Source organism: Papio anubis, chromosome 2 (genome assembly GCF_008728515.1).
Source record: "Papio anubis isolate 15944 chromosome 2, Panubis1.0, whole genome shotgun sequence".
NCBI lineage: Eukaryota > Metazoa > Chordata > Mammalia > Primates > Cercopithecidae > Papio > Papio anubis.
In genome coordinates this window covers 4,543,227-4,566,639 of record NC_044977.1, presented here as the reverse complement: position 1 = coordinate 4,566,639, position 23,413 = coordinate 4,543,227, and the positions used below count along the sequence as shown (strand labels likewise).

Below are 23,413 nucleotides of genomic sequence, written 5' to 3'. Positions count from 1 at the left end.
CTAAAAAACCAAGAGCAACTGAAAGAACTAGAGAACCAAGAGCAAACAAACCAGAAAACAAGCAGAAGACAATAAATAACCAAGATCAGAGCTGAACAGATAGAGCCACAAAAAAACCTTCAAAAGATCAACAAATCTAGGATCTGTTTTGTTGGGAAAAAAAATAATAAAGTAGGTAGGCCACTAACTAAACTAGTAAAACAGAAAAGAGAGAAGATTCAAATAAACATAATAAGAAATAAGGGGGATATTACCACTGACCCTCCAGAAATACAAATAACCATCAGAGAATATTATAAACACCTCTATGCACATCAACTAGAACATCTAGAAGAAATGGATAAATTCCTGGAGACATACACCCTCCTAAGACTAAACCAGAAAGAAATTGAATTCCTGAACAGACCAATAACGAGTTCTGAAATTAAGACAGTCATAAATAGTCTACTAGCCAAGAAAAGCCCAGGACCAAATGGATTCACAGCTGAATTCTAGCAGGTGTACAAAGAGCTGGTAACATTTCTACTGAAACTATTTCAAAAATTGAAAAGGAAGGAGTCCTTCCTAACTCATTTTATGAGGTCAGCATCACCCTGATACCAAAACCTGGTAGAAAGGCAACTAAAAATGAAAACTTCAAGACAATATCCTTGATGAACATCAATGCAAAAATTCCCATGAGATTTCTTACTCTCATTCAAGTCCACACTCAACATTCAGCCTTTGATCAAATTTTATTAATGTGTTTCCAGCTGTTTATGGCCCTAGTGGTTCCTGCTCCAGACAAGCAAATCTCAGCTGTGATTCTTGGAATGTGCCTCTCTCTCCAGATTCTGATTTGTCCACTGTGACCTCAGTCCTCTAACGTGTGTATAGTTCTCTAATGGACCCACAACTATAGTGCAATTCTTTTAAAAGACATTTACTGCCAATATTTAATTACATGTAATATACATTTGATAATTTTTGTAAGTTATTTTTGGCTTTTTTGAGCAACATAAAAATCATTATCTAATGAATAAATGATTTTTATATACTTTTATTTAGAATCTGTGATAAAGGTATGAAAATGTGATCTAGTAGTTACCATCAAGATATTTGGAAGATACCAGAAGATCTGAAATTCGATCCTGAATCAAAACTGTGGGAAGGTCTTTCATTGTAAGACAGAAATATTATAACTATCTCATAGGATTTTGTAAAGAGTGAAAGAGAAAATGTATATATTTACTACAGTAGCTAGCTTGTTACAATACCCAATAAATCATAATTATTAATAATTTTTATTTACAGATAAAAACTGAAGATTAATGTAGTTAAGGGCTTGTTCAAATCTCTAAAGAAAAAAAAATAGATATATATTCTCCTTTCAAGGGAATAACATCAAGCACGCGGAGAAGAACCAATAAAGAAAACAACAAAACACAAAGGTTTTAAATTGTCTAAATGAATATATAGAAAACTCCCTTAGGGCAGTAAGAATAAAAATTTGCCACATTGTGTTGGGGTCAAAGAAGGAAAATCTCCATGTATTTAGATAAGCTTTGAGGGAATTGTAGAATACTCATGGATAACCACAGGATGGTAAATAAAGGAAGCTGTGGTTAGTGGAATTTATGCAGGAAAAGAGCTAACAGTGCAGAATATCTGAAGGATAGCATTCATGTTGATCAATGCGGAGAATGTAAATGAAATCTAGGCTTTCTGGATAGACAAAGTAGACTTAATTTAGTTATCCATTTTTTAAATGAGAAAATGACTTAATGAAATATGCAAACAAATTTTAAAATATTCTGTTTTTCTTGCACAGATTTAAATGTAATATTCAACTGTTTATTTATATAGATGAGAAACCAAAATAATCTGAGAAAAGGGTTACTGAAGTCAGTGGAACAAAAATATAACAGTTAAGTAAGGAAAGACAAACAGATGAACAAATTGGTGAAGAATTATTAAAAAGCAGGTGTAAACATCAGTAAAGCAGATATGTTTTAACCCAGAAAAGTAAGGGTCTCCCGCTGCTGGATGCTATATTTCAATTTCTCTTGTAGAATATTTCAGGATTAGATAGAGAGCCAAAAATGAATTGAAATTTCAAGCCAAATAATTGTGCATGCTTGAATGTTACAATAATACACAACTAAATTTTCACAAAATAATAATAATTAGTGGTATCTTTTTTTTTAAAGAACATAAGGAATAATAATTGCTTTCCAGAAACAAAACTAAAAAATTATTTTATAATTAATATATCTAATTTTTAATATTCTAGTGTTTGCAAGCAAATCCTAAGGACAGCATGAGGACTTACTAATAACACTATCCATGGTGGCCATTAGGCATTTTAATTTAGTTCAAGAAAAGGGTATAGAGTTTGAAAGGTACATTTGACCATTTGTCATCTAACACGTCACATGGATATTATTAAAAATTAGTTTAAACAGGCTCTAATAATGCCTCTCTCAAGCCTGTCTCATATTTATTATAATAAATTTACACAAAATAACAAACTGGGAATAAATACAATTCAAAAATGGCTTAATTTTATTAGAATGTAATTATATACCATATGTAGAGAGAAAGTCAAAGGAATAAGTAAATCTTCATTACTTCAAGTTCCTGTATGTACCGTATGTGAATAGAATGATCTTCCCATTAATGGTGAGGAATGTGTGCCTTGTCTCTGGATCATTTAAAACAATGTTCTAAACTGTGGTGATATTTTTTGATGGGCTATATATTTGAGAAGAAGGACAAAGTCTCAGGAGCAAACAAATAGACATGAGTTACTTCTTAAATGCATGATTACTTATGTTTTTCAAATCATGTCCAGGGAAAAATATTTTCCTGACTAAAGTTTGATTTCAATATAATAATCTGAGTGTTTTTTTAATGTGCTCCTGACATAATTCTATTTTTTAAAAAAGACAAGAATATATGTCATTTTTAGTAGTAAAGGCAGGGGTTAAAGGAGAATTACCAAATGGATTCATGAAGAGGCTACTTTCACCACAGCTCAGTAAACATGATTGCTGCTGTCTGGGCCAAAGATTCATTTTGTTTTCACTCCGGCTTTCGTTGCCAGTGGGGAAAACTAAGTGATGCTGCTGTCTTTTCAGTCATCCTCATCATAAACGATCACTCTGTGTGGCATGTGTTAATTATTCTAGCTGTCTCTTTTTCTCTCTATTAGATTAATAGTTGCCAATTATGTATCCTCTCTCCTGCACTGCTATTGTGTACACGTTTTCTAATTCTCTTCATTACACCAGTGAGTATCAATAATTATGGTTATAAGTTATCCATCTATCTTTTCAAGGACAGTGAGCAATGTGATGCTATGAGGGCTTGGCCTGGAGAGAGAGAGAGAGAGAGAAAGAGAGAGAGAGAGCATTTGAATAAATACAAAATGAGAGAATTAGAAAGTCAGAAATTAAATTTTTTACTTTTATTTAAAACAATAGACTAAAACAAATGTACAAAGATAAATCTATAAAATCCCAGTCTTACTGCAAGCATCCAGTCTGATCACTGAGAAGTCCATTACCCTGCTGTTCAAATATCTTCCCCAACCTGCTGGCGGATGCAAGTTCCTCATTCTACTTGAATGTTTGAAGAATTTATAGTCCATTATCAGTGAAAAAGCTGAAACCACAATGATATATGATAGCATACCAATGAAAGTTCACAATAGGTTGCAGGATTTTATAATATTCAATGGGAGTTTGGTGGGAGAAATAGAATAAGAACTTGGACAACTTAAGGCAACAGAGCCAGGTATCATCAAGAGGAACAGGGGCAGAAAACAGAAGTGGTGTGTTCTGAAGAGACCAACTTACTGCCTCCCAAAATGATTTTGGAATACAATCATGAGAAAAGTAATACAATAACGAGAAGGTAGAGTGAAGTTAAAGAAGCAGGGAAAGACATTCTTTAATACTTGCATTTCTTCCCTAAAAGATTAAAAAGGACTTTCGAGACAAACTGGATAAAGTTCATACGGTATTATCAGGTCTAAAACCTGTGTATTTGGAGGCATGAGGCTGTTGTTCATAGTTCTTCAACTTTCTTTTTCTCTCATATATAAGAAAAGTGCCGGTGAACCACCTTATTGGGTTGTGCAGTAGATTGTCAGACCCTTTGCTAATGGAAGTTCTAACCTTTGTAGTTCAGAGAAGGAAAGAGACAAATGATCCTTGCTCCTAGACTTTGCAACCTGTGTACTCCTTTTCATGTAAATCTTCATTTCTACCAAGTTTTACTTGGTCCCATTAGCCAGACAATTGCCTCATCCATTTTTGCATTCTTAACCTTTTCTATGTCTATTAGCCCTTAGCATGTTGTAAATGCCTGTTTATGTACATCTAATTCCAACCCTGGACAATGAACTGCTAGAGATTAGAATCGTATTGAAATGACTTATAGCCTCAGTTTAGAGTGTAAGTCCTGGATCACAGTTGTTATTTGATAGGTGTCCTCTAAATGCAGTGATGTGCCTCAGAACATTTCTGTCAACAGTAGCTCACATATACAATGGTGGTCTCATAAGATTATTACGGATCTGAAATATGTCTGTCACCTAGTGATGTAGCCATTGTCACATCATACTACAAGGCATTACTCACGTGTTTATGGTGATGTTTTTATTTACAAATCCACTGCATTGCCTGTCCTATAAAAGTCTAGCATAAAGTTGAACATATACAATTACGCATAGTACATACTAGATAATGATAATGAACAACATTATTGGTTTATTTATGTACTATGCTACAATTTGATCATTAGAGTGTATGCCTTCTACTAATTAAAAAAATGTTAACTGTAAACTATCCTTAGGCAAGTCCTTCAGAAGGTTTTCCAGAATTCATTGTTATCATAGGACATGACAGCTCCATACATATTATTGCCCATAAAGACCTTCTACTGGGGCAAATGTTAAAGTGGAAGATGGTGATATCGATTATCTTAACCATGTGTAGGCCTAGGCTAATGTGTGTTTCTATTTTGATTTTAAACAAAACTGTTCAAAAAATTAAACAATTTAAAAGCAAAAATGCTTATATAATACATATATAAAGAAAAATCTGATTGTACCACTGTTCAGTGTGTTTCTGTTGTAAGCTAAATGTTATTACAAAAGACTCAAAAGTTTAAAAAACTAAAATGTATAAAAAAAGTTACAGTAAGCTAAATTTATTATTGAAGAAAGAAAAATATTTTATATGTTTAGTGTAACATAAATGTACAGTGTTTATGCATTCAATAGTAGTACATAGTAATATCTTAGGCCTTCACATTTGTTCACCACTTACTCACTGACTCACTAGAGCAACCTCCAATCCTGCAAGCTCCACTCATGGTAAACGTCCTATACAGGTGTACCATTTTTAAAAATCATTTTTACTGTATTTTTCTGTTTATATAAGTTTAGTTACACAAATACTTATTGTGTTGTCATTGCCTACAGATTCAACATAGTAACATGCCGTACAGATTTGAGCCTAGGAGAAATAGTTTATACCATGTATCCTAGGTTTGTAGTAGACTATACCATCTATGTTCATGTTAATACAATCTATGATGTCCACAGGATGAGAAAATAACCTAATAATGCATTTATCAGAAGTTACATGCATTGTTATGTGACACATGAGATAAATCATATAAATGCATATTTTAATGAAATAAATCATTTAGAAACCATTTTAAAGTGTCTACCACCTACCACATACTGTGCTAGGAGCTGCTGTTATAAGCATCAGTTAGAATCATTTCTTGAAGTGGTTATAAGTCTGGCAGCAAAGAAGAATTTTTAAGAAGACATCTAATACATATATATACATAATAAGTGGATTAATGCTATGAGAGCATTATAAGTGCATGTGTATGTGTGCACTGATGTGAACACGGGTGTGTATAAATTTACTTCTTAATGTTTGAAATCTTGTTTTGTAATTAAATCATTCTTTGAGGATTCAGGCTATGTTTGTTAATGTGCAACATCCTTTCTGAACAGGTGTGTAATAAAACATTAGCAGGTTTTAAAAAATCAAATTATTAGAAAATAACGTATATTTAATAGTATATATTTAAAATATTAAATATTTTAAATTAAACAATTTTGAAAAATTAATTTCCTATTTGTGCATTATGCCTGAGACTAGTTAAGGCAAACTTTACTATATGTAGATAACAATTGCTGACATTTTTTGCATATATAATGTGTGTTTTTTGTTGAACAAAGTTATGTCCTCCCATCATTCTCTATTGGTTTCCTACCTCTGCACTTCCCATGACTGCAGAGTCTGGGGTTTAAAACAACAAACACTTACTATCTCACATTTATGGTGGTTCAGGTACTTGTGCACCGCTTAGCTGAATACTCTTCTTGAGATCTCACAAGACTTTAATTGAGGTATTAGAAAGGCTAGATTCTCATCAGAAGGCTAAAGTAAAGAAGAGTCTTAAGTAGAGAAAAATACTGCACACTCAGTTTGTTGGCAGAATTTATCTCCATGCAGTTTTAGACTGGGGATCCTAGCTTCATGTTAGCTATTGGTTGGAGGCTGAATTTCGGTTCTAGAGGTCACTTGTGAGCTTCCTACTATGCCTGTTTGCCTCTTAACACCCTGTTAGGAAGTCTCTTGAGAGAGTCTACTTATCAAGATTGTGCCTTTACATAGTATCATGTTACCACTAGACTGAAATCCCATCACCTTTGCCATATTCTATTCATTAGAACCCATTCCCAGTTCCTGCTCACACTCAGAGGGGATTAACACCAGGAGGTGAAGATCATAAAGGATCATTAGACAGCCTTTTGCTCACACATTCCATAAAGCAGATCCTCATTTTCTGATCAGGATACTAAGGACACCAAATGTGGCACAACCTGCCTGATGTTCCACCATTGGTAAGTGGCAAAGTCAGGTTTCTCACCCAAATTCTCTGGTTCTACAGCACATTCTTTTAAACTCTCTGTATGCTATATCTCTTCATTATCAAATTTTGGAAGGAATTGCTTTACATAATTCGGTGTCCATTTTTACTCTTAGAAGTGGATAGATGGCCGGGCACAGTGGCTCACACCTGTAATCCCAGCACTTTGGGAGTCTGAGGCGGGTGGATCATCTGAGGTCAGGAGTTCAAGACCAGCCTGATCAACATGGTGTAACCCCATCTCTACTAAAAATACAAAATATTAGCCAGGCGTGGTGGCGGGCACCTGTAGTCCCAGCTATTCGGGAGGCTGAGGCAGGAGAATCGCTTGGACCCAGGAGGTGGAGGTTGCATTAAGCTGAGATTGTGCCACTGCACTCCAGCCTGGGTGACAGAGTGAGACTCTGTCAACAAAACAAAACAAAACAAAACAAGTGAATAGGCACAAAACAAGTTACAGGCTAGAGTGGAACCCATAGTTTTATGTTTAAGAAAATCTGAGGTGAATGTTTGCTTTGCAATATTTACTTTCAGGGTTGGCCGTGGGATGCATTCTGTTAATATTTATTGAGTGAGTCTACCACACAGTATAACGCAAAACCATTAATATTACTGGCTAGAATCACAGAGTCTTGCAGTATGCTATATTTGGATCTTGGAAGATTTAGTTGCTCTGCATGAAGTCAAACTTAAAATTTACTATTCTCAAGAGACTTAGGAGCTGACATGCTAAACTTACATGAAGTATTCCCTCTGCAGTGAAAGTCAATCAGATTTGGAAGAGGAAGCTAATCCAGTTATATCCTCCTAATGAAACTCACCACTGTAAACAAAAATTATCACTTTAATTGAAGATTACTTGATAGCTATTTAAGAGTAAGTCAGTTGTTCTCCTTTCCATAAATCTAGGAGAAGACACTCTATATGGGTTAGCAATATATCTTCCAAGAGAAGAAGAACACAGGTAGCAAAAAGACAAATATGTGAATATTTGGAATAAAGTTGACATGAGTTGATCATGAATAGATTAATAATAATAACAAAATAACAAAGATGGTTATTAAACATGTATATCTTTCCTGATTGCCCGGTGTAATGTTTAAAAACAAAAAATCAGGCACAGGACATGGGAAATCTGAATTCTAATTCTAACTATGGCATTTACTCTTAATTGATTTAAGGAAAACTGCTTAAGTTCTCTCTGCCTCATATTTTCTTATCCATAAGAAATTGTTATCCATAACAATGATATGATAATACATTTTAATACCCACCTCACCAGGGTTTTTGTGGGAGTACAAATATGTAATAAATATAAAACATTTTGTGTGCAGCATTTTCAAATGATTATTGATAGCAGATGATGCAAATTTTTATACAACTTCTTTCATCATTCACATATCAAATGCCAATAATTTAGAGGACAAACTTACATTTTAAAAATTGACCCTAATTTATATATTTAATATAATCTAGTTTTTCAGCTATATACAGAATATTGAAGATGAAGAAATTATTTTATATTGCAGGCTATTTTGAAAAAAAAAATTGGGGTCAAATTGCTGAAGGCATCACAAGTCATTTCTAAAATAGACCTTTTCCTCATTTAAGTTAATGGGAAAGATTATGACTTTTACTTTCCAGGTGTGATTTGATGCCTTCAGATATCTTCTCTCTGTTCACATTCCAATTAAATTAAATTAAATTGTTCCTATAGATGCAATTAACTCATTTACATTAGAGCAAGAAACTCATTATTACGCAGGCAGGCCAAAAATCCAGGTGCTTTTCTCTTTTGCCTGATTTCTTTCTACTTTCCAAATGTTCATCCCAGAGAGCACGAAAAGAAAAGTTTGTTCTGCAAAGCTATCAATTGCCCCTTGCAGAGTGTGAAGCAGAGCATGAAAATGAAATGGCTAAAAATGTTAGAATCTACCTTTCCTTTCAAATGAAAGGAAAGATAAAAAGAATACAAAATGAGTAAGGAAAAGGAAAATAGATGGACTGGTTGAGGCAAGCCCTTATTAAGATAGGACTTGGAGAAACACTTAAATGGAGGATTTAATTCTCCAGGTCATATAACAAATTGATAATAAACAGAAGGAGGCTTCAGGAGCTCTAAACTCTAAACTTGGAAGGAGGCAGTATTTCCTTCTCAGTATTATATGTGCTCATCACTCATGCTATCATGCAGAGCAAACCTAGAATTTTTATTTTATTTTATTTTACTTTATTTTATTTTGTATTTTATTTTATTTTATTTTAATATTTTACATTTTATTTTATTTTATTTTATTTTTTGAGATGGAATCTCACTGTGATGCCCAGGCTGGAGTGCAGTCATGAGATCTCGGCTCACTGCAACTTCTGCCTCCCAGGTTCAAGCAATTCTCTGCCTCAGCCTCCCAAGTAGCTGGGACTACAGGCACCTGCCACCATGTCCAGCTCATTTTTGTATTTTTAGTAGAGACGGGGTTTCACCATTTTGGCCAGGCTGGTCTTGAACTCTTGACCTCGTGATCCACCCGCCTGGGCTTCCCAAAGTATTGGGATTACAGGCGTGAGCCACCGTGCCCGGCCTGGAATTCTTTTAGTAAAGAGTGAGGGAGAACTATCACTTCTGCTCACCTCCAAGAAGTGCACATGAATCTTTCTATCACTTTTTTGTTCATGGCAACTCAATGGATTCCATCATATAGGCATAGAGAAGCTTTAGTGGACAGTTACTATTGACAATGCTGAACTTTGTTTGGCTAAAGGCTGAATTTCTGCAGCTCTCATCAGTGGAGTTTAGAAGACAGAATTGTACTTACTCTATTGTTTAGCCTATTTGTTTTTCCAGCTATATTCGGAAGCAACTATCGTGGGTTAAAATAAGTAAAAGGTAAGAGATAAAAATATCTGGCTTTGAATCTCAGGTAAATGAGTAACATGACTTATTTATTTTGGATAAGTTAACATATTTCTCTCTTTTTCAGTACCCTCTGTACCTAAATTGCAGGCATTTTTATAGCCCTTTATTTGTGGTAAAAACACATTTAACAGTGAGTAGCTACTAATGTTATACTAAAAGGGCTATGATTTCTGATCAAGATGGCTTGCTTTAGATTTTCATGTTTTGAACTATTCTGCTATTCCAAAAATTATATAATCTAATGTGTATATTTAAAGAAAAGCCTGCTTTCATTTTATAAGGCAAAACATACATCTTTGGAGACCACATATTTTTAAAAACAAAACAAAAAGCGAAAGTGGGTAAGTGGGGCTGAAACTCTTCACTTAACAAGCACTGAAAGCAGAAGCGGCTGGAGCCACACATCTCACAGAATACGGAGCAAAAGAATTGCTCCAAGAGAGTCAGCGAGTTGGAGGCTGAATTACTGCTGGAAACCAGGGACTGGAGTAGGACTTTCCCAAACTCTATGAGGAAAAGAAAAATCAATCTCCTGCCACTACTTCTATGACTCCAGTTACTATGGATCCAAAAACTTGTGAGATGAGAAGACATGAATACAACCTTCCTTGAGACCAGAAACCGAACCAACTATCTTACTTTCTTTCCCCAATGACGGCCTCTCTTTTATTTTCAATTTTACCTCTATCCACATTCTTCCAGAAGGATATTGTTTAGTCTCTTAATTTTTAGTATCTCCTAAATTTTGAAAATTTCAAAATCATATCTCCAAATTCCAATTGTTTTCTGAAATCCATACTAGTTTTCTAAGTAGCTAGTGAGTTATTTATGTCTGGAGACACTATAGCCACTCCAAATTCAATGTCTGCAAAATTGAACTGGAGAATAGATAATGATATAATTCTGGCTCTTGGGTTCAAAGACATCCTACATGGTGAATTAACAAGCATGATGCAAATTGTCAACAAGCACCCACTGAAGACTCATCAAGATGCTTTGGAGTGTGATTTCATACAAACTGACACATTTAGAGCTGTAATGTAAACCTGGTTTTATTTTTTTAATTTTTAATTAATTTTTTTTTGCTAGAGTAGTATACTTTGTAACTAGCAATGAAGGTGAGTGAGTGTCTGTATGCACAGATGCAAATAATATTTACATTGCTATTACGTCAAATATGAGGAGAGAGTTTTAGGACAAACAACCTGTTTGGATGGGCTTATTAGAGTTGGTGCTACGAAACTGGAAAACATAATATCCATAAAAACCAGTTAATTATTTAGAAGAGTTTTTTCTGCTTCTCCTTCCATGGAATGTTCCACAGCGAGTTATGCTGGACTATGATTGACATCTGTCAAGTAACATACTTCTAGATTTGAGGATTTTGCTGCCATTGAGAAGGCCCTTGATTGAGGAAACTCAACCTTGACCTCAATTAGTTCTAATTCTGTGGCCATAAATTCACAGAAGTCATTTTCTCATGGTTGTTTTCTTTTCTTCTGTATTTATTTACAGCTATTTTTCTTCCTTTTTCCCAACCTTGTATTTTTTTTTTTAGCTCTCCACAACCCCTTTATTTCCTGCTACTTCATAGCAGAGTTGTGAGGCCAATATACTTCTTTCTTTATGAATTACCCAGCCTCAGATATTTTGTTATAGCAGCACAAAATGTACCAAGACAAATGATTTATCAGTTTCTTTAAAAAATTAAAAATACAGGCCAGGCACAGTAGCTCACTCCTGCAAACTCAGCATTTTGGGAGGCCAAGGCAAGTGGGTCACTTGAGCCTGAGGAGTTTGAGACGAGCCTGGATAACACGGCAAAATTCTGTCTCTACAAAAAAAAAAGAAAAATCAGCTGAGTGTGGTGGCTCACGCCTGTGGTCCCAGCTACTTGGGAGACTGAGTCCAAGTGGGTAGAAGCTGCAGTGAGCTGTGATTGTGCCACTGCACTCCAACCTGGGCAACAGAGTAAGTCCCTGTCTCTAAATAAAGAAAAATAAATATATTAAATAAATAAATATATGTATCCTCAGCATATGACTCAGCAATCTCATGTCTAGGTATCTACTCAAGACCGTTGCAAACATATATTGAAGCAAAGACTTGTATGCACATGACCAAAGCAGCATCATGAAACACAAACACTGGAGGAATCCAAATGTCCACGGTCATGATTATACTGTAGTGTTTTTCTACAATGGTAAGTGGACTTCTTATATCCTGACATCATAGTTCCGGGTCTTTTTAAATTTTTATTTATTTATTTATTTATTTTGAGATGGAGTCTCTCTGTCACCTAGGCTGGAGCGCAGTGGTGTCATCTTGGCTTACTGCAACCTCCACCTCCTGGGTTCAAGCGAGTCTCCCGCATCAACCTCCCGAGTATCTGGGATTACAGGCACCCACCACCATGCCCAGCTAATTTTTGTATTTTTAGTAGAGACGGGGTTTCATCATGTTGGCCAGGTTGATCTTGAACCCCAAGTGATCCGCTCACCTCGGCCTCCCAAAGAGTTTGGATTACAGGCATGAGTCACTGAGCCCCACCTCAAAGTCATTTTTGAAACATAATATTACCTTTCTTATAGAAAAGAACCTACACTGAATATTATTGGCAGCTCTTTTCAAGAAGAGTAACTGTAGCTCAGCACAGTAGCTCACACCTGTCATCCAAACACTTTGAGAGGCTGAGCCTGGTGGATTGCTTGATGTCACAAGTTTGAGATCAGCCTGTGCAACATGGAGAAAACACGTCTCTACAAAAAATACAAAAATTAGCTGTGGTGTGTGCCTGTAGTCCTAGATACTTAAAAGGATGAGGTGGGATGATCACTTGAGCCTCGGAGGCAGAGGTTGTAGTGAGCCCAGACATTGTCACTGCACTCCAGCTTGGGCAAAAGAGCCGGACCTTGGCTAAAACAAACAAAAAATTCAAAAGAGTAATTGTATAAACAACACCATTAGAAGCAACAGTAAAAATCAATTTCAGCTAACAGAAAGCATGCCTTTCTCCACATGCAGAGACTCTTAATCTGAGGGGATTACATTTTTTAATGATTTAGTTGTATTTTTTAAGTTCTGGGGTACATGTGCAGGATGTGTAGGTTTGTCACATAGGTAAACCTGTGCTATGGTACTTTGCTGCACCTATCAACCCATCACCTAGGTATTAAGCCCACCATGCATTAACTCTTTTCCCTAATGCTCTCTGTCCCACCCACCCTCCTCCAACAGGTCCCAGTGTCTGTTGTTTTCCTCCCTGTGTCCATGTGTTCTCACTATTCAGCTCCCACTTATAAGTCAGAACAGACTGTGTTTGGCTTCCTGTTCCTGAATTAGTTTCTGAGGATAGTGACTTCCAGCTTCATCCATGTCCCTGCAAAGGACATGAACTCATTTTTTATGGCTGCATAATATTCCATGGTGTATATGTACCACATTTTCTTTATCTAATCTGTCATTGATGGGCATTTGGGTTGGTTCCAAGTCTTTGCTATTGTGAATAATGCCACAATAAACATGTGTCTATGTGTCTTTATAGCAGCATGATTTATAAGCCTTTGGGTATATACCCAGTAATGGGATGGCTGGGTCAAATTGTATTTCTAATTCTAGATGCCTGAGGAATGGCCACACTGTCTTCCACAATGGTTGAACTAGTTTACAGTCCACCAACAGTGTAAAAGTGTTTCTATTTCTCTATGTCCTCTCCAGCACCTGTTGTTTCCTGACTTTTTAATGATCACCATTCTAACTGGTGTGAGATGGTATCTCATTGTGGTTTTGATTTGCATTTATCTGATGGCCAGTGATGATAAGCTTTTCTACATATGTTTGTTGGTGACATGTATGTATTTTCTTGAGAAGTGTCTGTTCATGTCCTTTGCTCACTTTGTAATTTTTTTTTCTTGTAAATTTCATTAAGTTTCTCGTATATTCTGAATATTAGACCTTTGTCAGATGGTTAGATTGCAAGACATTTCTCCCATTCTTTAGATTGTTCGCTTTGATGAAAGTCTCTTTTGTTGTGCAGAAGCTCTTTAGTTTAATTAGGTCCCATTTGCCAATTTTGGCTTCTGTTGCAATTGCTTTTGGCAATTTCATCAGAAAATCTTTACCCATGCCTATGTCCTAAATGGTGTTGCCTAGATTTTCTTCTAGGGTTTTTATAGTTTTGGGTTTACATTTAAGTCTTTAATCCAATTCAAGTTAATTTTTGTATAAGGTATAAGGAAGAGATTCAGTTTCAATTTTCTACATATGGCTAGCCAGTTCTCCCAGCATCATTTATTAAACAGGGAATCTTTCTCCATTGCTTGTTTTTTTTTAGGTTTGTTGAAGCTCAGATGGTTGTAGATGTGCAGTCTTATTTCTGAAGTCTCTATTGTGTCCCATTGGTCTATGTGCCTGTTTTTGTACCAGTACTATGCTGTTTTGGTTAATGTAGCTTTGTAGTATAGTTTGAAATCAGCTAGTGTGATGTCTCCAGCTTTGTTCTTTTTGCTTAGGATTGCTCTGGCTATACAAGTTCTTTTATGGTTCCATATGAATTTTAAAATATTTTTTTCTAATTCTGTGAAGCATTGCAATTGTAGTTTAATGGAAATAGCATTGAATCTATAAATTGCTTTGCACAGTATAGCCCTTTGCATGATATTGATTATTTCTCTCCATGAGTGTGGAATGTGTTTCCACCTGTTTGTGTCCTCTCTGATTTCCTTGAGCAATGTTTTGTAGCCCTCCTTGAAGAAGGCTTTTAATTCCCTTGTTAACTGTATTCCTAGGTATTTTATTCTCTTATTGGCAATTGCAAATGGGAGTTCATTCATGATTTGTCTCTCTGCTTATCTGTTGTTGGCGTAAAGAATGTTTGTGATTTCTGCACATTTATTTTGTATCCTGAGACTTTCCTGAAGTTAATTATCAGCTTAAGAAACTTTTTGGGTTGAGTCGATGGGGTTTTCTATATATAGGATTACGTTATCTGCAAACAAAGACAATTTGACTTCCTCTCTTCGTATCTGAATATCCTTTATTTCTTTTTCTTGCCTGATTACTCTGGCCAGAATTTTCAATACTAGGTTGAAAAGGAGTGGTAAGAGAGGGCATCCTTATTTTGTGCCAGTTTTCAAGGGGAATGCTTCCAGCTTTTGCCCATTCAGTATAATATTGGCTCTGCATTTGTCATAAAGGGCTCTTATTATTTTGAGGTAGGTTCCATCAATACCCCGAGTGTTTTAAACATGAAGGGATGTTGAATTTCATCAAAGGCCTTTTCTGTGTCTATTGAGAAAATCATACGGCTTTTGTCTTTAGTTCTGTTTATGTGATATGTTATGTTTGTTGATTTGCATATGTTGAAGCAGCCTTGCAAACCAGGATGAAGCTGACTTGATCGTGGTGGATAAGTTTTTTCTGTTTATGTGATATGTTATGTTTGTTGATTTGCATATGTTGAAGCAGCCTTGCAAACCAGGATGAAGCTGACTTGATCGTGGTGGATAAGTTTTTCGATGTGCTGCTGGATTCAGTTTGCCAGTATATTATTGAGGATTTTTGCATTGATGTTCATCATGGCCTGAAGTTTTCTTTTTTTGGTTGTATCTCTGCTAGCTTTTGGTATCAGGATGATGCTGGTCTCATAAAATGAGTTAGGGAGGAGACTGTCCTTTTCAATTATTTGGAATAGTTACAGAAGAAATGTTACCAGCTCCTCTTTGTACCTCTGGTAAAATTCAGCATAAGTCCATCTGGTCCTGGGCTGGTTTTGCTTGGTAGGCTATTTGTTACTGCCCCAATTTCAGAACTTGTTAATGGTCTGTTAAGGGATCCAACTTTTCCTGGTTCTGTCTTGGGAGGGTGTATTCATCCAGGAATGTATATATTTCTTCTAGATTTTTCAGTTTATTTGCATAGAGATGTTGATAGTATTCTTTCATAGTTGTTTGTATTTCTGTGGGGTCAGTGGTGGTATCCCCCTTATCTTTTCTGATTGTGTTTATTTGAATCTTCTCTCTTTTCTTCTTAATTAGTCTAGCTAGCAGTCTATTTTATTGATTTTTTTCCCCCCAAAAAACAGCTCTTGGATTTGTTGATTTTTTAAGGGTTTTTTTTCGTGTGTCTCTATGTCCTTCAATTCCACTCTGAGCTTGGTTATTTCTTGTCTTCTGCCAGCTCTGGGGTTTGTTTGCTCTTGTTTCTCTAGTTCTTTTACTTGCAATGTTACGGTGATGATCTGAGATCTTTTTAGATTTTCGATGTTGGCATTTAGTGCTATAAATTTGCCTGTTAACACTGCTTTAGCTGAGTCCCAGAGATTCTGGAATGTTGTCTCTTTGTTCTCATTGGTTTCAAAGAACTTCTTGATTTCTGTCTTAATTTCATTATTTACCCAAATGTTATTCTGGGGCAAGTTGTTCAGTTTTCATGTGGTTTTAGTGTGTTTCTTAATCTTGAGTTCTAATTTGATTGTGCTGTAGGTCTGAGAAACTCTTTGTTATGATTTCAGTTCTTTTGCATTTGCTGAGGAGTGTTTTACTTTCAATTATGTGATCAATTTAGAGTAAGTTCCATGTGGCACAGAGAAAATTAGTATATTCTTCTGTTTTTCACTGGAGAATTCTGTAGATATCATTCAGGTCCACTTGGTCCAGAGCTGAGTTCAAGTACTGAATATCTTTGTTAATTTTCTGTCTCAATGATCTGTCAAACATCCTGAATATCTTCGTAAATTTTCTGTCTCAATGATCTGTCTAACATTAACAGTGGGGTATTAAAGTCTTCCACTATTATTGTGCGGGGGTCTAAGTCTCTTTGTAGATCTTTAAGAACTTGTTTTATGAATCTGAGTGCTCCTATATTGGTTGTATATATATTTATGATTGTTAGCTATTCTTGTTGAATTGAACCCTTTACCATTATGTAATAACCTTCTTTGTCTTTTTTGACCTTTGTTGATTTAAAGTCTATTTTGTCAGAAACTACAATTGCAACACCAGCTTTTTTCTACTTTCCATTTGCTTGGTAAATTCCCCTCCATTCATTTATTTTGAGCCCATGTGTGTCTTTGAATGTGAGATGTATCTCTTGAAGAAAGCACACTGATGAGTCTCGTCTTTTTAATCAGCTTGCCATTCTGTGTCTTTTAATTGGAGTATTTTGCCATTTACATTTAAGGTCAATATTGTTATGTGTGAATTTGATCCTGTCATCATAGTGCTGGCTGGTTAATTTTGCAGACTTGTTAATGTAGTTACTTCATAGTGTTATTGGTCTGTGTACTTTAGTGTGTTTTTGTAGAGGCTGGTAATGATTTTTCTTTTTCGTGTTTACTGCTTCCTTCAGGAGTTCTTGCAAGGCAGGCCTGGTGACAACGAAATCCCTCAGCATTTGCTTGTCTGAAAAGAATTGTATTTCTCCTTCACTTATGAAGCTTAGTTTGGCCGGATATGACATGCTGGCAGTCTTATTTATTAGCACGTCACATCATCTCATTGTCATTAACAATCGTTTAATGGTCAATACAGAAGCAGATTCACCAGGGGCAACAGCATAACATTAAACACACTGGGAAGAAATGAGAATCAATATAACTGGACATGACAGTAGATATTATATAATCTGGTGCTAAAAACATTTCAATAATTAAAATACTATAAATGCTTTTTTGGTTGTAACTCTTAGTTATAATATACTTGTGTTGCCATAAGAGTTGTTCACAAATTGAACATCTAAACACATTGAGGGTGCTGCATTCTGATATGCTTGATGCCCATACCATAAAATTGTTAGGCATACTTACTGCCATACCTATCTAGAAACAAATATAGAAGATGGAATGTAAATAATAAAGTTATTTTACTATTAAAATATTAAAAATAACTAGAAGACTGTGGAATGTGGGAAGATGGAAAAACGATGGAGATAAATGTAGCTATTTTTCTCCTTTCAAAAAAAGGGCAAAAGTTAGAAGTACTGCCTGTATTTGATGGAACAAATGAGATCTCAATATATTATTTAAAGTTATAGAAGGTATCATACATTAACTAAAATAATAATGTAACTATCAAACATCTGAAAAAATTTAGAGGCAGAAAAGTTTGCATAAATAAGCAACATTCTCATTTTTCATGAATACAAAGACTGTAGGATATGAATTAAAAATAGAAGTACATATTTTCCATGAATATGTTTATATTCAGTAAAAAAGAATAATAAAACTAGGGAAAATCTTAAGGTAAATAGGATTGTCGTTTCATACTACTGCTTTCTCCGTAAGCCCTTCATATTATTTGATTAATTACCAAAAATATATATACTACTTTGATAAAAACATAAGTATAAATAATGCTATAATCATCTTATAAAGTAATAATAATCAAACCCAATATGGTACTGGTATACAACCAAAGACATAGACCAATAGATTAAAACGAAAAGCCAAGAAATAAACCCGTGCATATAAAATCAACTAATTTTTAGCAAGGGTACACCATGAAGACAGCAATGGAGAAAGTATAGTCTATTTATTTTTATTCATTTATTTTTATTGTATGTATTTATTCTGAGATAGAGTCTTGCTCTATCACCCATGCTGGAGTGTAGTGGCATGAACTCGGCTCACTGCAACCTCCGCCTCCCGGGTTCAAGTGATTCTCGTGCCTCAGCTTCCAGAGTAGCTGGGATTACAGGTGCCCAACACCTCGCGTGGCTAATGTTTGTATTTTTAGTAGAGACGAGGTCTCACCATGTTGGCCAGGCTGCTCTCAAACTCCTGACCTCAAGTGATCCACCCGCCTTGGCCTCACAAAGTGCTAGGATTACAAGCATGAGCCACCACACCCAGCCAGGATAGTCTCTTTAATATATAGTGTTGGGAAAACTGAATCTTTATCTTACATTATGCACATTACATTAATCAAACACCTAAATGGAAGAACTGAAACTATAAATCTCCTTTAAAAATAGGCAAAAGGTTTTTTTAACAGATGTTGGTAATAATTTTTTGGATATCATACTAAATCTCAGGAAACTAAAGTCAAAGTAAAGAAGTGAACTGCATTAAACTAATGATCTTCTGCACAACAAGGAAACAATTTAAAAAACACAGACTATGAATTGGAAGAAAATATTTGAGAACCATATATCTGATAAAATATTCAATATAAGTCCACACAACTCAAAAGAAAAAAAATAAAAAGCCCAACTTAAAAATTGGGGAAAGGAACTAAATAGACATTTTTCCAAAGAAGACAAAATTGCTGACAGGTAAATGAAAGGTGCTCAACATCACTAATTGGCAGGGAAATGCAAATTGAAACCACAATGAGATACCACTTTAAACCCGTTAGTATAGCTGGTATCAAAGACAAAAGATGGCAAGTATTGACTAGAGAATAGAGAAGAAGGAACACCAGAGAATAGAGAAGAATCTTGCTGTTTCTCCTACTGGCACTGTACAGATGGGCACAAACTTTTGAGCTGACTGCTTTTTTCCTCCACAAGATTTAGCGCAGACCTTAATAAAAAACAATTTTAAAAGACTGCCAGCCAAGTAGTAGTGATCATTTTATTTACTGTTTTTGTATCTCCGTTCAATAATGACTAAAATATATATGAAAGAAGTTTAATATAAAGGTAACATTAGGGTCTAAAACACATGAAGATGATTTTTAATTTTTATATCTCATCTATTTTTAAGTGCATCTCTGAATAAAAATTTTGATCCTTTTGATATGAGGCTTTCCCTTAAGCATTACTGCTCTAATTCTTTTATGGAACTCACTGAGGTACTCAGTGCTCTCTGTTTCTGCAGCGCACTTCACAAGAGGTTCATGACTATTTTGTTTATTCTAATTAAAGAAGGATGTGTAGGAAAATCGTGACCCACACCATGGGGGTCACAGAGTTGGCGTCCTCTCCACAACTGGGGTAATCTTGACCACACACTGCTTGTTTATATTCTTTAGTTCTCCAGTTCATTTGGTTCCCAATGTCTATAATTATTTTTGTAAATATTTTTTAAAAGGCACGCTTCAGTATCACAAATTATGTTCATTTAATTCTATAGCAAATCAGGGATGAATCAAGAAAACATCAAAGTTTGTTTTTAACAAAGTATTTAAAATAACTATGCTTTGATTCACTGCTTTCATCTAAGAAAAGTGCCATGTACAAATACTGGTGACAGTTCATGCTTATTGATAAATGTTCCACCCAATTATGGCTTCAAAAAAAGAAATCATATGGCCTCTTTTAATTTGTTCTGCACTAGAATAGACTTATTTGTGTGTAAAACAAATTTTAAAATAGTGCACTGGTAAGTGCCAGGTAAATTATCTTTTAATAACTTGATTATAGACTTTTTCCCATGAAGACATTTTAGTACCATCGATATTATAAAAGTGTCTATTATTTTAATATTAGTGAAGAAATTAAAAACAGTTATCTGCAATGAATGCAGGCTAGGCTTCATTTTTCAAGGTTGATATTTACCTATCGACACAAGGATTTGTATTTATGTCCAGTAATGCATCTGACTCCTCATTTGTGTACAAGGACACAAAATGGCACTATAAAAACTTACCATATTTGCAGGAATCTTGATTTTGAAATGCATGCTGTAAATCATAAAGAATATGATCAGGACCTAAAGTGCTGTGACAATGGAGAGAAAGGAAAGTAGCCATTATTCATAAAATTACTTTAGCACATAAATGCCTTTTAAGGCATGAGATGAATCTGATTCTATGTATTTCATGTACACCTAAAAATGCACCCCACGCCCATAGCAGTTGTGAATAAATATTTGTCAACGGCATGATTAAATTTATGCATAAGAAACAATGCATTTTCATATGAAACTCTAATAATTTATCTAATACCAAAATAATTATTTCAAATCTTCTACCTTCATTTTCTGAAGCAATAGTAGGAAACGCAGAACAAGCAGTCTCCTATTTGGACTTAGGTTTCACAGCTTGGGATTCTGAGAAATTAAGAGGTCTCTATGTCTGTCCCAGTTTCTTTTTCAGAAAAGTACTGGGTTAGAAGTCAATTAATTCAGGCTCTGTCACATGTACACCCTTAAACCAATCACTGTAGCTACAAAGGCTGACTGCATAAGATAACATCTCCCACTTATATTTCCCAATAGAGTGAGGGTTCTGGAGGAAGGAAGAGCTTCCCAAGGATAATGGTATTAGTCCAGACATGACCCCTGGGAAAACTAGTGTGAACTAGGCATCTGCATCAATTTCTTCCTATTGGACAGATTAAAAGTTTTTATGTTTTAAGCATGAAGAGAAAGAACTGATATTTTCCCCATCTTTTACCCATCATTTGTGTAGAGAAAGCCAGCACAATGTTGATGTCTGAAGGGATCACACAGACAAGAATGTATCCTTCATCTCTAGGACTAAGGTGAATTTTAGCTGGCTTTCCTATTTCTATTCTCATTCCCATTTTGCATAACTATACCTAAAATACAGTCAATTTTCCATATTTTTTTTCTTCAGACGAAATCGAGTGATTCTCAGTGAGTTAGAAGGAGTGCCTCTTGTCCTGACTCCAGACCTATATCAGGGTCAGGCTAAAAATATTTGCAATGTCAAAACCTGCTCCAGTCCATTTTGGTATTTTTCCTTCTCATATACTATTGAAGGTTGTGCTTCTCTCCAAGGTTAGCTCTTACATTCTCCTTTTTCAAAAAGTCTTCTGGACCGTGGGTACATGTCCCTCTTATGGGATCCGTATCATTCATCATGTTCTACATAGCAGCATGCTTTGTTTACTAGAGTGAACCCAAAAGTATCTGAGACAGGTCTGAATCAATTTAGAAAGTTTATTTTGCCAAGGTTAATGACACACCAGTGACACAGCCTCAGGAAGTCCTGATAACCTTTGCTTAAGGTGGTAGGGGCATAGCTTGCATTTATGCATTTTGGGGAGGACATGAGACATAAGAATACGTGTAAGATGTACATTGGTTTGGTCGAGAAAACTGGGACAACTTGAAGTGGGGGCTTCCAAGTCATAGGTAGATAAGACACAGAAAGGTTGCATTCTTTTGAAGTCTTTGATTAGCCTTTCACTGAATACACAATTTACATGTGAGAGGGCACTCTAGGAATAGTCACTTATGCCTCAGTCTGGTTTTGGGAATCTGCATTTTTACAGAAACAATCTGGCAGAGGAAGCAATGAGGTACGCATTTGTCTCAGGTGAGCAGAAGGATGACTGAGTCCTGTCTGCCCTTTGTCCTGCACCTGTGAAAATAAGCTATCAATTTACGTTGCCAGGGTGAAATTCAACAGAACTGTTTTAGGGTAAGAATCTTGAAGCCCATAAAGTATTTACCTGTGGGCAAATGGTGAAGGAAGTATGTACCTTTTTTTTTTTTTTTTTTAAATATTTCTAGCTATCTTATTTAAGAATAAAACGGGAGGCAGGTTTGCTGATGCACTTCCCAGCTTGAATTTTCCCTCTGGCTTAGTGGTTTTGGGGTCCCAAAATTTATTTTCCTTTCACTCTAGATTGGAAACTCTTGAGAAGCAAGGTCTGTATCTCATCAGGCCTGATGCAGAGCAATCACTCAATAAACTATTCAAAGTCCAGCAATCTGTTTCTATCATGAAACTTTCTTGATTACTCCTGCCTCCTATTGTAATGCATGTTACAACCACAGAGTGAATGTTCTCCAGTCTTTTGACATTAGTATTTTGGCAGGATTAGACTTCGGTTCCTTCAGAATGACATCTAGTTTTATCGTTTTTGTTTGTTTGTTTGTTTGAGACGGAGTCTCGCTCTGTCGCCCAGGCTGGAGTGAGCGGCGCCATCTTGGCTCACTACAAGCTCCGCCCCCCGGGTTCCCGCCATTCTCCTGCCTCAGCCTCCCGAGGAGCTGGGAGCACAGGCGCTACCACCACGCCCGGCTCATTTTTTGTATTTTTAGTAGAGATGGAGTTTCACCGTGCTATATTGGTTTTAATCAGTTTCAGATTAATTGATTCTAGTAACTAGGGCACGGGTAAAAGGCATATATGTGTGTAAGAGTTAAATTTGTTAGTTCCCGGCTGGGTGCAGTGGCTCACGCCTGTAATCCCTGCATTTTTGGAGGCCGAGGCAGGTAGATCACAAGGTCAGGAGTTCGAGCCAGCCTGGCCAATATGGTGAAATCCCATCTCTACGAAAAATACGAAAATTAGCTGGGTGTGGTGGTGCACGCCTGTAGTCCCAGCTATTCGGGAGGCTGAGGCAGGAGAATCTCTTGAACCCGCAAGGAGGAGGTTGCAGTGAGCCGAGATTGTGCCACTTTACTCCAGCCTGGGTGACAGAATGAGACTCCATCAAAAAAAAAAAAAAAGTTAGTTAGAAAAATGGAAATATAATTTATATATCACTGGAAAGGCATAGCATAGGATTACGTGAAATAAAACTCACTCTCAAAAATATTTGCGTCCATGATAAGATGCAAACATTTATATATAATATTTAGGTCCCTTTGCCATATGAACACCAGACTTTTTCAAATACACCTGCTGTGTGTAATGTATA

The 23,413-nt window shown here is 35.8% G+C and overlaps 1 long non-coding RNA gene across 2 annotated transcripts in view; it reads left to right on the top strand.

The window, feature by feature from the left end:
* Positions 1–341: 341 nt before the first annotated feature.
* LOC108584294 overlaps positions 342–23,413 on the top strand; it is a 31,270-nt gene continuing 8,198 nt past the window's right edge. The window contains exons 1-2 of one of the 2 annotated variants that reach the window (XR_002520209.2): positions 342–1,161; positions 11,920–12,059. This is a non-coding gene — a long non-coding RNA (uncharacterized LOC108584294). Of the gene's footprint in view, positions 1,162–6,151; positions 6,917–11,919; positions 12,060–23,413 lie in introns of those variants that run through there. The other variant, XR_002520208.2, reaches the window with a different exon arrangement.